Source organism: Cervus canadensis, chromosome 6, assembly GCF_019320065.1.
Source record: "Cervus canadensis isolate Bull #8, Minnesota chromosome 6, ASM1932006v1, whole genome shotgun sequence".
NCBI classification, from domain to species: domain Eukaryota; kingdom Metazoa; phylum Chordata; class Mammalia; order Artiodactyla; family Cervidae; genus Cervus; species Cervus canadensis.
In genome coordinates, this window is record NC_057391.1 from 29,543,284 (window position 1) to 29,558,325 (window position 15,042).

The window sequence follows — 15,042 nt, forward strand, 5'->3', positions numbered from 1 at the left end:
GTTAATTGTACGGCTATTTTTAGATCAGGCTACTAACTTGTTCATTTAAATGAATAGCTCATTTGCTTGAGGGACCAAAATGTAGGCTTTCTTGAAAACCTAGGGAATTTTGAGACCTCTGTAAAAATATTCTAACCTTGTAGGATATCTTTATGGTATTTGTCTTTCCGTAAAATGAGACTGACCTGTACCTTGCCTTCGTTGCTTATTAGGTTGTCTGACACACATGATTTTGACCTTTTTTTTGGTGGTTAATATAGTATAAGAAAGACCTCTGTGTTGGATAATGGGCAGAAATTGAATAGCTGTGTTTTCCTTGAAAGTTGTTGAGATTTTTCTCAAGAGAATTAGACGAAAGTTATTTCTGAATAGAAGCCCTGTCCCTGGCTGTAATTAGTCACATGGGCTTGGTTCCCAGGAAATGTTTCTTTCAACCTACTGAAAATGCATGAATTTTCATATTGTCTAACTTACCTTGTAATTCCATCTCTGCTTCCCCATTGACCCTTCTCCTAAAATTTAAGAAATCTAGGGTTTAGTTTGTTCTTTTCCTATTAGCTTAGGGAGCCTGCCCAAAAGAGTGCAAGTTCATGCCTTCATACTGTCTCCCTTTCCATGAATCCTTCCAATCCTGGGCAGCACTTTTAATGACTTGGAATTAACTGCTTTCTAATTATGCACTGCGGCAGACACCATGGTGTGGTGTGGGTCTTTGCCAGCACCGGAGATATAAATGAGCAGACTACCCCTGGAAAGGCCTCCTGAAGTCATCAACTTGTAAAGCAGAGACTTACCCCTATCTCACCGACCACTACAAACTCGATCATACCAGCTGCAGTATCTCTTTTAAGAGCATCCATTTTTTCTCTTTTATATAACATAAGACCCTTGTGATCTTGCTGGATTTTCTGGCTACCCCAGAAGATTTTGGTAGGTCTTTGCTGCCATTAACTTTCTCCCCTGACCTTGATCTGCATTCTTCTCTTTACCTGTGACTCAAATCTCAATGTCATCTGACATGCTGGGCCCCAGTAAGCTTAGAAAAGAGAGCTCATCTTCATTACAGGGCCCTGTATTTTCTCTACCTGGAGCAGTAAGTGTCATGAAACTTTAATTGCTAGTATTTGAATTGGAGGGACATCTAGCAGGTAGGAAATGATCAGTTCTTATAAAGATGATGCCTGATCGGAAACATTTCAGATCACCTTTGACTAACATGGGAATAGTGGTGGAGAATAGCCAGGTAACTACAAGCCCAACTGGTTTGTGTGTTTATATCATGGCTCCACCACTAACTAAGAGTGGGAGTTTGGGCAAGTTATTTAAATCTCTGATACCTCAGTTTCTTCATATCTAAGATAAGGATAGCCTCCTTGTGAGTACATACTGAAAATTTGATGAATTAATGAATGTGAAGGATTTAGAGTGGTGCCTGGTACACAATAAGCACTCAGTAAATGGTTGTTGTTATTCCTTTTCAGAAGCGGACACTCATTATAGATAGGCTGAGTAACCCCACCTTCCTGAATGTTCAAATGACTTGGTCTAAGTATTAGACTGGTTTTCTGAAATTTTAGTTTTACCATATCCACATAACACCATATGCACTAATAATAAAGATACTGTATTTACTTGATGTTTTTAAATGTCACTTACTTAATTATATTTCCAAAGGGAAATTTATAATTCCATCACAAATAATAAATTAGATTTTCTTGCCATAAATAGATATCTGTTTGAATAACATATAACTGTTTGAGCAGTTCTTTTGTTATAGTAAAGTCACTTCTGTGCCAGTGTTAAGCACTCTTCTCTTTGGAAGATAAGACGTTAGATGTTGTCAACATTTATCTAAAGACCTATATGTACAACAACCTCTTAGTCTGCTCTTTCTGAAACAGTTTTTTGAAACACCTACTTTTTTTTAACAAGAAAAGCTCAAATTAAGTCAAGTCCATTTGACTACCTAAGAATTGCTGTAACAATAGGGAATTGGGTTTTGAGTAGTTCATTAATAATTTGGTCAGCAATTTGTTGAGTAGCTATTTGTGTAGAGCAATTTTGAGGTGATAGCTGAGAAATATTTTTGCTTTCAGGCATCTTACCAAGTATCCTGACACAAGCAGTTCCTTAGTTCTCCATGTGAACCATGCGTTCTCAAAGATGGTGATATTGTATAACCAGATATCTGGTATGTTTGTGGCATTAACATCAACAGCCTCAGGCATGCAGAATATATATACCTTCCTAATGGCAGAAAGCAAACAGGATCTAAAGAGCCTCTTGATGAAGGTGAAAGAGGAGGGTGAAAAAGCTGGCTTAAAACTCAACATTCAAAAAACAAAGATCAAGGCATCTGGTCCTATCACTTCTTGGCAAATGGGTAGGGGGGAAATGGAAATAGTGGCAGATTTTATTTTCTTGGGCTCCAAAATCATTGTGGATGATGACTGCAGCCATGAAATTAAAAGACATTTGCTCCTGCAAGGAAAGCTATGACACACCTAGACAGTGTATTAAAAAGCTGAAATATAACTTTGCCGACAAAGGTCTGTGTAGTCAAAGCTGCGGTTTTTCCAGTAGTCATGTATGGATGTGAGAGATGGACCATAAAGAAGGCTGAGCACCCAAGAATTGATGCTTTCAAATTGTGGTGCTGGAGAAGACTCTTGAGAGTCGCTTGGACAGCAAGATTAAACCAGTCAATCCTAAAGGAAATCAGTCCTGAATATTCATTGGAAGGACTGATGCTGAAGCTCCAATATTTTGGCCACTTGATGGGAGAAGCAGACTCATTGGAAAAGACCCTGATGCTGGGAAAGACTGAGGGCAAGAGGAGTAAAGGGGCAACAGAGAATGAGATGGTTGGATGGTATCACCAAATCAATGGACATGAGTCTGAGCAAACTCCAGGAGGTAGTGAAGGACAGGGATGCCTGGCATGCTGCAGTCCATAGGGTTGCAAAGAGTCAGAAATGACTTAGTAACTGCACAACAACAACAACAAAATTTCGTTGGGAAGCAGTTAAGTGAAAAGCGTCTAAAAGTGTCCTGAGGGTAGCCATAATGAAACAAACCAAAAAGAAATGAAGAAAGATGAAGGTAGACCAAACAGAGTCATGCTGAAATCTGAAACCTTATGGCTTCAGAACCAGTATTAAACTTGTAAGTTTAATCTTGTTGTGATCACAGGATGAGCCTAATAGTGCATATAAAAGCCCTTCAATATATAAAGGTAACATTGAGCTTTCTTTTATGATACCTTTTTTCTTCTGCTATACTAAATATTATCTTTTCCTTCACATTTTTTTAAAAGACGTCATGGTTTCAAGTCTTAGCGTCTTGACCACTCTTATGTCAATAGGTGACAAAGTAATATTTAAAGTGACAAAGTGAAGTCGCTCAGTCGTGTCCAACTCTTTGTGACCCCATGAACTGTAGCCTACCAGGCTTCTCCATCCATGGGGTTTTCCAGGCAAGAATACTGGAGTGGGTTGCCATTTCCTTCTCCAGGGGATCTTCCCAACCCAGGGATCGAATCCAGGTCTCCCACATTACAGGCAGATGCTTTGCCCTCTGAGCCACCAGGGAAGCCATTTATTTAATCAAGTGCAAAATGATCAGTAGACAATGAGTTCACTCCACTCCACAATATGAGGGAGAGGAGAACAAGTGGATTGGAAGAATTAATGAAAAACTTTACTGGAGGAGGTGAGAATTGAACTGAACTTTGAGGTTTTGGCCAAGGGAAAGATTCAAAAGAATGTCCAGATTTGGAGGATGGAGTCTGTGGTACAATTAAGTATGTTCTTGGCATTAACCATGTGCTGAATAAATTTCTGTTGAATGTTTGTTCGTTGAATAAGAGTTGATGGTGTGTACTGGCTGTAGAGCTAGAAGTTGCCTGAGACAAGAATCCCATCAGTGTGAATATTCATGCTTTGAAGACTTCTTCCTTTCATCCTTACATAATACTTTTTTGATGACTCTCGTTCAAGTTATTTCTTACATGATTATGTGCTAGTTAGAGGGCAGAATTATAATTTGTCCCTATAGGATTCCCTAATGTTGAAAGATGTTTCTTATTCAGATTGTCGAATGGGATCAGACTGCTTTAGAGATCATTCCTGTGCTGCAGGAAAGCTTAGCAAGCTGCCTGGAATTCTCAAGAGGCATACTTGGAACTGTAAGAGAAAGTAGGCTCCTATACACCACGGGCAATGTTGAGATTGTCCAGAAAAGACACTGGCAAACCAACTCCATGGATATATAACTTGGGACATTCATAACCTTGATATCCAAATACCTTAAGCATTTGAGGAGATGATCCAATTCTAGCTATTTTAGGCTTTGCTGTTCTAGAGCTCTGCCTCTGGAGCACTCATGTGACGAAGTCTTGGTGTGCCATCTTCCCCATCCAGCTTTTCAACTGAAGGGATTGTTTTGTTTGTTTGTTTTTCAGTGGAGGGAGAACCAGATTCTAATACCACCATGCCATCTGCACATCAATTTTCTTTCCAAATGACCAATCTCATCTTTATCCCTGTAGCATCCATCCCCCACTTCATCTTGTTTTCTCTCCTGATTGCTACTATCCACTGTATAGTCAGCCCCATGCTGGCTCACCTGTCATGCTTAAATCCATTGATGACACTGGATTAGAGGTCTCAGCTATATAGGGTCTTGTCTTTGTTTTATCCAGGTGTCACCTGAACAGATGACACCCTTTGCAGTGGGCAGGACTTCCAGAGACCTTAAGAGTGTAGATGATTCATCTGCTTATTTGCCTTGGTTCCTTTCTGCAGTAGCTGGCTGCTTATCTGAGCTTACACTAAGGACAGGAGTAGTTCTAAACACGGGTGTGAGTGTTAGTGATTTGGGTAGAGTGTCTGCTTGCTTGATTGCTGGTGCTTGAAATGCCCTAAGCTGGGCATGGGGGTGGGGTGGGGGTAGAAGTGTGGAATCTGTTTCTTCTGTGATTATAGGGATTTCCACCAGGTTCTTTCCAGAAAACATGTTTGATTCTAGGTGGAACACCCTGAATCCCACAAAGAGGTGGGTTAGGGCAGATGTGTAAGAAGAGGGAATCTGGCCTCACCCCAGTTTGTATGTAGGATGACTCACTTCTGCTGTCCCTCCAAGGCTGTGGCAACATGTGCCTAGTAAAAGCAGACTCCTGATTTAACACACACCTCATGAAATCTTTCTGTGTTTAACCCTCTGGACCATAGAAAGTAACATATAATGACGATGTGATGTTGGGAGGCAGAAAGCCAGCCATGGTGTGATCTAATACCAACTAAGGCAACAGCCTAACAACTGTAACAGCTCAAGTCTCAAATACCACATTTGTGTTTTTTGTGTGTTACTTCATCGTCACAATAACCCTGCAAAGTAAGCACCAATGTTACACTCTTTTACCAAAGAGGGAACTGAAGGTCACAAACATTAATTATAACTTGTCAAGATGACACAGCTAGCAGGTAGAAGAGCCAAACCAAATCTGATTCTAGATTCAGTGCATAACCACTGTTCCACGTGGTCTCTCCATTTGCAGGTGTTACACTGCATCACTTTGCAAGTTTACCTTTCCTTCAGAAGGCATGTTTTCCCTCTTGTGAGGAAGACGTAAATAAAAATTATGATCTTCTCGTATAACATCTGAGGCTAGAGTCTCAGAAGCCATAAACTTCTGCCTGGTTCCTTGGGATGCTTACACTTGGAACCTACCTATCAGTTCTAGGGGGAAGTTCAGGCAGACCATAGACAGACCCAAATGGGGAAAAACCAAAGCCCCTTCCCCACAGTCATGGCTGATATCACAGCAAGCACAGATCTGCCAGAGCTGTGAGTCATCATGAAAGCAAATTGTCCAGCACCCAAATGATCTACTCCACTTAACACCACATAAGGAGAAGCTGTCTTCATCAAGTCTAGCCCAAATTGCCAAATAATGAGCATGTAAGGAAATTGGTGTTTAACCCCCCCTCCCGCCACACACATACACTGCCACACATCACCACATGCACCAAAAAAAATGCAAGACTAAGAAGCCAAAGGAACTGATTCTCAACCCCCCAGAAACAAGTTGTCTTGTTTCCCAAGCTTTTTGATACTGCATTGCTTTGGTCTATGACATGGTAGCAGGCTTTGGGAGGGTCAGGGTAACAATTTATTTTCTAGCCCCCAGTGACCATTCTCCCAGTCCTCTGCCTGGCTCAAACACCATGCAAAAGAGAGGACTTCATGAGTGATTTTGGTGGTTCCACTCTCCAGCCTGCTCAACATATTTGCCACCTGCCCTTCTTGTGATTCTTTGGGGCTGCAACTTTATGGGAGGACTTTATTTAAATATATATACTTATATAATTTTAACTCCAGAAAAATAACAAACAAACAAGCTTTCTTTTAAACTTCCTATTGGAGGGTTTCCAAAAACTTCAGCAGCATAACAAAATAATTTTTGGTTGTTGGGCTGTGTTGCCATGACAAAGACACAGAATTGATAGAACAAATAAACAACAACAGAGAAATCTTTTAAAATACATAATCAAGTTCACACCAAAAAGTTCAATTCTCTAATTACAAAAAGTGGAGAGAGAATGTATATTTGGAGTGGTGAACAGGGGCTTACACTGTGTAAGTCCCTAAGAATTGTTAGCTTTAGATGCAGTCATAAAAGGCCAGGGCTGGGATTTTTAAACCCCACACCCCACACCCCCCCAACAGGGAAAGATGTGCAGCCAGGAGCTGGAATTGAGCCTCACCGTGTAACCCAAACCATTAGAAAAAAAAGAGACTGGGAAACTCCACTTGCCTGGAGAAAATGTCAGGGAGGCTTGCTTACTGCATATGGACTTAGGTTGTAGAGTATTAGGAGGGGAGAGTGAAATTAGAAATAGGTCAACCATGTGTGGGTATAGGTTCAGATTTGTACTCTTATTTACTGTAGGAAGTCTGAGCTAAGAAATTAACAATGAAATTAGTCTCTGCAAAAGTAAACGTGAAACTACTTTGTCATGGTTATTTCCACAGTGCAGGTCAAACAATTCTTTCTGAAAATAAGCTCACAGTAAAAATTTACAAAGCAAGTGAGGAAACCACTGTCATAGGGAAGATAGGTAAATAGGTGGGCAGGTCGATAGATAGGTAGAGAAATGGTATACTATGGACTAGAGATGAGAAAATGAAGATACTATAAATTTAATCTATATGATGACATTTGAAAGCTACAAAATTAATATATAAGCTGATTGAATAAGTGAAAAGAAAGACCATAACTGGATAAACAAAAGAAAACTGTATGAAAAACACATTTAAAAAACAAAAATAAAATTTAGAAATGAAATAATTGTCATTGAAGTTAAAAGCTCATTTGGTGAGTAAACTGTTGAATTACATACAAGAAATCAAAATTGGAAGATTAGATTAGAACAAAAGTTAGTGAATTCTAGGATGGATCTGAAGAAATCAACTTTAGTATAACACAAGAGATGAAGAGATGGAAAATATAAACACTTTATAGGGGTAGGAGACAGGAGATATAAGACCTTCTAAAAGATGTCTAATGTAAGCTTTCCAAAAAAATTGGAGACCAAAGCTGAGATGGCTCATTGTTTTCAAACTAGTTAAATGTGTTCATCTTTAGACTCATGAAAAATAGCTAATTCCAAGCAAGCTAAATAAAAAGAGCCATGTCCAGGTTCACAGTGGTGAAACTATTGAATAACAGAGGAAATTCTAATAGCAACCAGAAATAAAAGACAAGTTACCTGTATGGAGATTACTGTTAGACTGAAAGTAGGATTCTTTTTTAAATTTTATTTATTTTTTTATTAGTGGAAAGTTGCTTTACAATTTTGTGTTGGTTTCTGCTGTTCAAAAGCATGGATCCGTTATAATTATATCTCTTCCCTCCTGAGCCTTCCTTCCCTCCCCCCATCCCACTCCTCTAGTCATCGCAGAGCTCTCGGTTGGGCTCTTTGTTATTTAGGAACTTCCCACTATCTTTTTTATACATGACAGTATATATACACAGACACACACACACACACACACACACACACATATATCTGTGCTGCTTTCTTAACTCTTCCCAGCCTCATCTTCCCCCACTGTGTCCACAAATCCATTCTCTACTATGTTTATCAGTACCTTTTTTCTAGATTCCACATATATGCATTAATATACAATATTTGTTTTTTCTCTTTCTGACCTAATTCACTCGGTATAAGCGATTCTAGATTCATCCACTTCACTACAACTGACTCAAATTTGTTCCTTTCATGACTGAGTAATATTCTATTTTATAAATGTACTATAATTTCAACTGTTCATCTGGCAATCGAGTTCTTATCAGTAATAGATGTCAAGAGGCAATGGAATTATATCTTCAAAGAGCTGATTCTTAGTATGTGATTCTATACCCAGCTATATTATCATTCAAAACTGAGAACTCAGTGAAGATATTTTCAGATAAGGCAGAACCAAAGATCTTGCTACTCAGTGATCCTAGCTGAAAGCACTAATAAATGACGTGCTTTAGTAACAATATCCAATTTTGAACATTGAATCTAAAATTGGAATGTGGCATTCAAGCAGCAGTGCTAAAAAAGGAAATTGACAAACATGTTGATAAATTTAAATAAACATCGAATGTTTAAAAATACTTTTAAAAGTAGAAAGAGACTATGTAAGTGAAGATTCTCCAGAGAAACAGAACCGTGTGTGTGTGTGTGTGTGTGTGTGTGTAGAGAGAGAGAGACAGAGTGTGAGAGGGAGACGGCAGGGGAGAGAGAGAGAAATTATAAGAAATTAGTTCACATGATAATAGAAGCTAATAAATCCCAAGATCTATAGTTAGTCAGCAAGCTAAAGACCTAGGACAGCCAGTGGCCTAGTTCTGGTCCAAAGACCTGCAGACTTGAGACTCAAGAGGAGCCAATATTTTAGGTCTAGTTCAAAGAAAGGAGAATGCCAATGTCCCAAATCAAAAGCAGTCAGACAGAAAGAATTCTCTTCTACTTATCCTTTTTCTTCTAGTCAGTCCTTCAGCTGACTGGATGAGGCCTACCCCTACATCAGGGAAAGCAATCTGCTTTATTCAATCTACCAAATAAAATGTGAATCTCATCTAGAAATACCCTTACAAACATACAGAGTGATGTTTGACAAAATGTGTTACCTTGTTGCCCAATAAAGTTGACGCATAAAATTAACCATCACAGAAACTAACTAGGAAATTGTGTTTACAAACAAGATGGTCAGACAAAACTAATAGGCATGGTATCATGGAAGCTGATGAAGAAGGGGGACTTTCTAGTTGGAATGAGTGCATTCTAAGTTCCTTACACTAAGAATTGCCAAGGAGGTATGATTAGATTAGAAAAATTTTTGAGAGAACTGCTAAAGAAGTAGATACAAATTATATTATCGGACTTCCCTGGTGGTCCAGTAGTTAAGAACCTGCCTGCCAGTGCTGGGGACAAGATTCAATCCCTGGTCCAGGAGGATCCCACATGCTGCAGAACAACTAATCTCATGCACTGCAATTACTGAAGGCTGTGCTTCTAGAGCCAGTGCTCCTCAACAAGAGAAGCCACTGCAATGAGGAGCCGGCCCACCGCACGAAGAGTAGCCCCTGCTCACCGCAAGTATAGAAATGAAGACTCCGGATAGCCAAAAACAAATAAAAATTTAAAAAAAAAACATATTATTGATACTTTTCAGTGAATAAAGAGAGAAAGAGGGCATAAAGAAAATGTAACCAATTCAGAGGTAGTAAATAGGAAAGGGGAAGAAAATGGTTACCAGAGCATGGAAGGTAAGAGGGTAGGGTAATTCCAGATGTCTCAGTTACAGGTAGATTAAACTCACTCTGGAAAAAGGAGAGATTTCCAAATTTGATTTTAGGAAATCTGGCTAAATGCTGTTAAGAGTCAGACCTAAGACTTAATGATGCAGTGAAGTTTAAAGAAATGAAATACCAGATGTATGAGATAGATACTATTCAAACGAAAAGTGGTGTAGCAGTATCACCAGTAGGTAATGTTATGTTTAACACACACACACAAGATTACAAGGTCATGACGATGCCAAAAGACAAAATTTCTAAGAAGTGTATGTAGAACAATGAGTTTGTACACCCAACAATATAGCCTCTTAATATAGAAAGCAAACATTGACAGAATTATATGGAGAAGCTGACAGATTGACATATAAGTAGAATAGTACATAATGTAGTTTGGAAAATGTTAGCAATAATATAGATGATTTGAATAATACAATTACAAATCTTGATATACTAGACATACCTGAACCCTGTACCTCTAAAATAGGAACTACAGTGATTTTTAAAACATTCATAAAAATTGAGTCACATACAAAAACACAAAGAAAGTCAAGCATATACTTCCAAATTAAAATTTGGGGGTTTCCACAATCTAATCAAATTGGAATGTTAAAAATGAAATGTTTAAAATAATGTATGAATCAAAGATTTAAGTCATAATGGGAACTACAAAATATCTGTAAGTGACAGCAGAAGTTGTGGCATGTAGCTAAAAGAGAATTTAGAGGAAAAATTGTAGTCTTAAAAAATGTGTTAAAGCTTGAAATTTTATTTAATAAACATAGGAAGGTATTAATAAGAATAAATGTAGTAGACTCAAAGAAGAAAGCGGGCAACAATGATCACAAAAGAGTAAATTAAATGAATTTTGAAGAAGTGGAGTAGTAGAGAAAAAAAAACTGAAACTTGGTTTCTTGAAAATACTAATAAAGCAATCTGTAGCAAGATTAATGAATTTAAAAGTTTACACAAATTAGTATTGGACTATCTTGGTATTAATTGCCAGTCCAAAAGTTAATTCAGAAAGGTGGATTCTCCAGGCCAGCATACTGGAGTGGGTTGCTATGCCCTCCTCCAGGAGAGCCTTCCAACCCAAGGATCAAACCCAGGTCTCTTATGTCTCCTGCATGCTCAGGGGGTCTCTTTACCATTAGCACCACCTGGGAAGCCCAGAAAGGTGGGACGTGGATGTTTCCTCTATTAGGATCCTGCCCTCTTTGAGTTCGAGATATTCCACAATATGGAGAAGGAAATCCCATGAACAGAAGAGCCTGATGGGCTCCAGTCCATGGGGTCACAAAGAGTCAGATACAACTAAAGCTACTTAGCATACACACATGCATGTCATAGTCCAGGCATTGCCTATTGCCACTGTATTCTGTGTAGTGTGCTTTAACAGGTACCAATTCTCTCCTCTTCTAGTGCATCTTGCTCCAAGGGGCTCATTCATTCCTGCTTTGAACAGGCTTGTACTTCAAATCCCAGCAGTTAAAGCAGTGGCAAGGTTAAACTGTGAAATCAACAGAACAAATGCCTTTAGCAGTGGTTGGAGAGAACAAGACTCCTATCCACACATGGTCACAATAGATGGATGCACAGTGGGCGAAAGTCGTGGCTCGCCTAGGGACAGTTTCCATGAAAGGCATGGGCTTCCTTGAGGCCTCATATCCCCAGCCACCCCAAGATTGTCCAATTGCTTTTCCTTATCTGGTTGATGTTATTCTTCCCTTTGGCATTTCCTAGGCTTCCCTAGTGGCTCAGCTGGTAAAGAATTGCCTGCAATGCGGGAGACCTGTGTTCAATCCCTGGATTGGGAAGATCTCCTGGAGAAGGGAAAGACTACCCACTCCAGTATTCTGGCCTGGAGAATTCCATGGACTGTATAGTCCATGGGTTGCAAAGAGTCAGACATGACTGAGCGACTCTCATTTCCCTCACTGGGCATTTCCTAAGCTTCAGAGTTCGTGTGTAAATTTATGCTTGCACTCTGGCTTGATCTGGGAGGTAGACCTACTCAAGTCTGAGTGCAAATACCCAGACATGGAGGGCAGATATGTCCTGCATCTGGAGCCTTGGCCTGGAGGTCCTGTGTGTTAGCACTTTCTCTCCTGTGCTGAGAAACAGCCAGTTGTGAGAAGAGAAAAGAGATTTTCTTGAGTTTTAAATGAACGAGGACTCAATATATAGTTTTTACTATTCAATTTAAAATCACTGACTTCCCTTTGCAAGCTTCCTTTGATTTGAATAGTGTTCTATTCAATATATTCAAACTATTTTTTTAAGTTTATTGGCTATGATTCTTACTTCTGATAAGCACACTGTTCTATAATGTATATTGTGAGGAAAACTATGATGTCATCAGTTTCTTTTTCCTGTAAGATTTCCCTTTCTTCCCTCATAAAACAAATGACCTAATTTTTTTTCTTCTGTCCTAGGATATTGTGCCTCTTTTTTTAAAAAGGACCATTATGATTTTAGCAGTGAGTTTGCATGTAGTTTGACATGAGGTCAGTAATTTTCCCTAGGATAGGAAAATAGCATATTTTTAGGCATGCGGTCTGGTCATTTAATAATCTTCTTCTCACATGGGTATGAGGGTTAGCAGTGTAACAACCTAGCAGTGACCAGGAACATGTGGAGAAGGTGCTTGTTTCCATGAGATACTGATAGCATCATGGGTGCTGCAAAGGAGTGTGTCTGCCATTGCTACCCGATGACTGAGTAGCAGATCAGAGTGAGTGCAGTCCCTCAGAGAAGGTGACCAGTATGTGAGTGATTGCTTTGGTCCCCTCCTACTGGCCCGGCCTTAGAATTAAGTTGGGAAAACAGTAAATTTACAATGGCTCAGTGGGTAAAGAATCTGCCTGCCAATTCAGGACACCCAAGTTTGGTCCCTGGGTCAGGGAGACCCCCTGGAGAAGGAAATGACAACACACTCCAGTATTCTTTCCTATAGAATCCTATGGACAAAAGAGCTGGTGGGCTCCAGTCCATCGGGTCACAGAGAGTCAGACCCGACTGAGCATGTGAGAGCAATGTAAGATAGTTCACTGCTTTGTATTCCCAGGTTTTGTTCCACTACACCATGGTAGTTTCTTTCTGAAATAATTAAGTCTAACTTAAGAAAGGCAACGCCAAAGAATGTTCAAACTAGTGCACAATTACACTCATCTCATACACTAGCAAAGTAATGCTCAAAATTCTCCAAGCCAGGCTTCAACAGTATGTGAACCATGAACTTCCAGATGTTCATGCTGGATTTAGAAAAGGCAGAGGAACCAGAGATCAAATTTCCAACATCCGTTGGATTACTGAAAAAGCAAGAGAGTTTCAGAAAAACATCTACTTCTGCTGACTGTGTGGATCACAAACAACTATGGAAAATTCTTAAAGAGATGCGACTACCAGACCACCTGACCTACCTCCTGAGAAATCTGTATGCAGGTCAGGAAGCAACAGTTAGAACTGGACATGGAACAACAGACTGGTTCTAAATAGGAAAAGGAGTACGTCAAGGCTGTGTATTGTCACCCTGCTTATTTAACTTATATGCAGAATACATCATGTGAAATGCAGGCTGGATGAAGCACAAGCTGGAATCAAGATTACCGGGAGAAATATCAACAACCTCAGGTATGCAGATGACACCAGAAAGTGAAGAAAGTGAAGAAGAACTAAAGAGCCTCTTGATGAAAGTGAAAGAGGAGAGTGAAAAAGGTGGCTTAAAACTCAACATTCAGAAAACTAAGGTCATGGCATCTGGTTCCATCACTTCATGGCAAATAGATTGGGAAACAGTGGATACAGTGACAGACTTTATTTTTTTGGGTTCCAAAATCACTGCAAATGGTGACTACAGGCATGAAATTAAAAGACGCTTACTCCTTGGAAGAAAAGTTATGATCAACCTAGACAGCTTATTAAAAAGCAGAGACATTACTTTGCCAACAAAAGTCCGTCTAGTCAAAGCTGTGGTTTTGCCAGTAGTCATGTATGGATGTAAGAGTTGGACTATAAAGAAAGCTGAGCTCTGAAGGATTGATGTTTTTGAACTATGGTGACGGAGAAGACTCTTGAGAGTCTCTTGGACAGCAAGCAGATCCAACCAGTCCATCCTAAAGGAAATCAGTCCTGAATATTCATTGGAAGGACTGATGCTGAAGCTCCAATACTTTGGCCACCTGACGTGAAGAACTGACTCACTAGAAAAGACCCTGATGCTGGGAATGATTGAAGGCGGGATGAGAAGGGGATGACAGAGGATGAGATGGTTGGATGGCATCACTGACTTAATGGACATGAGTTTGCATAAGTTCCAGGAATTGGTGATGGACAGGGAAGCCTGGCCTGCTACAGTCTGTGAGGTCGCAAAGTCAGACACAACTAAGTGACTGAACTGAACTTAAGCTTACTCAAAGTCAGTGCGTAAGGCTGATTTTTTTCTTGATATTACTTATTATTGCTTTAACAAAATAACTGAAACAATAGTGTCATCACTGTTTTCTCTAGGGACTCATATAAGAATCCTTAAAGGTAGTTAGGTCAGATAACATTATCACATTCTACAGATGAAGACCCTGAATTTGATAGACTCAATAACTTGCCAGGTTGCAAAGCTGGATAGTATTCCCCCAGCGATGATGATGTTTTTGAGACTCCAGATATGCCTCCCCACTTGCAGTGCAAACATATTTACACACAGCAACTAACTAGATAGCAGTGTTATATACATGCAGTTAGGTAACTAAGAATAGGAAATAATTAAAATAATTGCACTTCATTTTTTTCCTTGTGCACTCATTTCCTTGTGCACCATGCTTAAGTGAGAAAGATGTAATTTCCCTATTTCTTTCCACAGAATTTCCTAACATTTATCATATCTGTCAGTGTTCTTATGGTACTGAACTTGATAAAGAACATAATCATTCAAAAAAAAAAAAAGGAACGAAAAACTGTCTCAGAGCCTGAATGATGATGTAGCTCTGTGGCATGTTTTTATTCTCTTAACTAGATAATTATCCAGTATATTTTTTAGTTCGTGCTTGTATGGATCAGACCCTACGAGCTATTTTGCTGTTTGGGAATGATTCCACTGGAGGACTTGAAAGAATTGATTCTTAGGCAACACCTGACTTAGCTTCAGTCTAGAGACTTGCCTTCCTCCCATGCTGAGGAAGAGGAGTTCTGGCCAC

At 39.5% G+C, this 15,042-nt stretch overlaps 1 protein-coding gene across 5 annotated transcripts in view; it reads left to right on the top strand.

Annotated features, from left to right (window-relative positions):
* Positions 1–15,042, top strand: part of CDIN1 (CDAN1 interacting nuclease 1) — a 229,099-nt gene that overhangs the window by 87,205 nt on the left and 126,852 nt on the right. The window lies entirely within an intron of this gene.